This window comes from Echinops telfairi, unplaced genomic scaffold (genome assembly GCF_000313985.2).
Source record: "Echinops telfairi isolate 266 unplaced genomic scaffold, ASM31398v2 ScPeMD7_18;HRSCAF=68, whole genome shotgun sequence".
Classification (NCBI taxonomy): Eukaryota; Metazoa; Chordata; class Mammalia; order Afrosoricida; family Tenrecidae; genus Echinops; species Echinops telfairi.
Genome location: NW_022103915.1, coordinates 51704093 through 51705506, shown reverse-complemented (window position 1 = coordinate 51705506; position 1414 = coordinate 51704093).

Below are 1414 nucleotides of genomic sequence, written 5' to 3'. Positions count from 1 at the left end.
AGTTTCTCCCCCCCTACCATGACTAAATCACCTTTAAAATGAGCTGTGTAATCACATTCAGTTCTAGTGCTCCTGTCCCCTCCTGCCTTCACTTTTGCTCCCGAAATCCCTCCCTCTCCCCATCTCCCACCCACTGCCCGACATCCCCTACAACAAATCCTTGAATCAGTTATTATCTCTATGCATCCACTCCTTCTGTGCTTCATAAACTGTTAAACCCAACAGAAACAATAAAGAACAAAACTAAAATGAAGTGGTAAGGATAAAGCAATAGTAATATAAAGGTAAAAATCCCACAATGAACAGGAAAGAAAAGACCTCCGTGAAGATTTAAAAAGCCAGGAGCAAGCAAGAGATCCTTGCACCTTGAACAAATTCAGGCTGGCTCTAGAGAAAGGTCAACTGGTCAAGTACCAAGTTTTGTCTAGCCTAATCAGGATTACAATGATCTATGTTTGATAGTGAGGCTGTTCCAGACCTTTGCCTATGGCTAGAGCAGGTCTACCAGTGGCTTCATCTGACTATAGTCTGCAGATGGGTTTGGGGCTCCCACGGTCTTCTACAGCCTTCCACAAACTGAGTGTTCACAACTTGAGCTCTGCTACTTTTCCCTTCATCACATTTGTATTTTGTACTTGTCATCTTAGGATCACACAAGCTGGTGTGTTTCTCCTCTCTTGGATGGCTGCTTGTTTGAATACAAGCCTTGAAGACCCCAGACACTATTCCAATTGATAGGCAGCACCAGCTGCTCTCTTCACCACACTTTGCAGCAGCACCCTTATCTTCAGTGATGATCCCTGAATGTGAGTATCCAGCCAGGCCATATTATCAAAACTAACTGTTCTTGGATTGGGGCTAGAGTTAAGTAGGTGCTGAAGATCCATTGGTTTGCCTGTGGTAAACTGAGGGACTAGATGAGAATGTAATGCAGCTAAATCATCTATGCTCATAATTACAGGTCTGGAAAGCTGACTGGTGGGGGAAGACCCTGAAGGTTATGAGATATAAATAAGTCTTAATATACATTCTCATGACTGATCACAGTCCCGCCAATAACCCCACCATAAAAGAATGGTCATAAAGGAGCTACCATGTAAAGTAAATCATTTCTGCCTACTTCACAATGCCTAAAGGTTATCTGTAGATAAGCAATCAGGCTCTATAGCCAACCCACCATAAATGTACCAAATCCCTGGGGAGGGTTCAGGGGGGTTCAAGGTCAACTAGCAGTAGGTGAAGATGCTGACTTACCTTATTGCTTGCTTATTATGCTACCCACTTGTGATATTACCATTAACTATGTAATATGTTAGCTGTATGGCATACATGCCTTATGAAAGATCTGTAAGCCCCATTATATATACCTACTGGAAAACACATCCATGTTCTCAGTCCTGACATGGGACGCGGA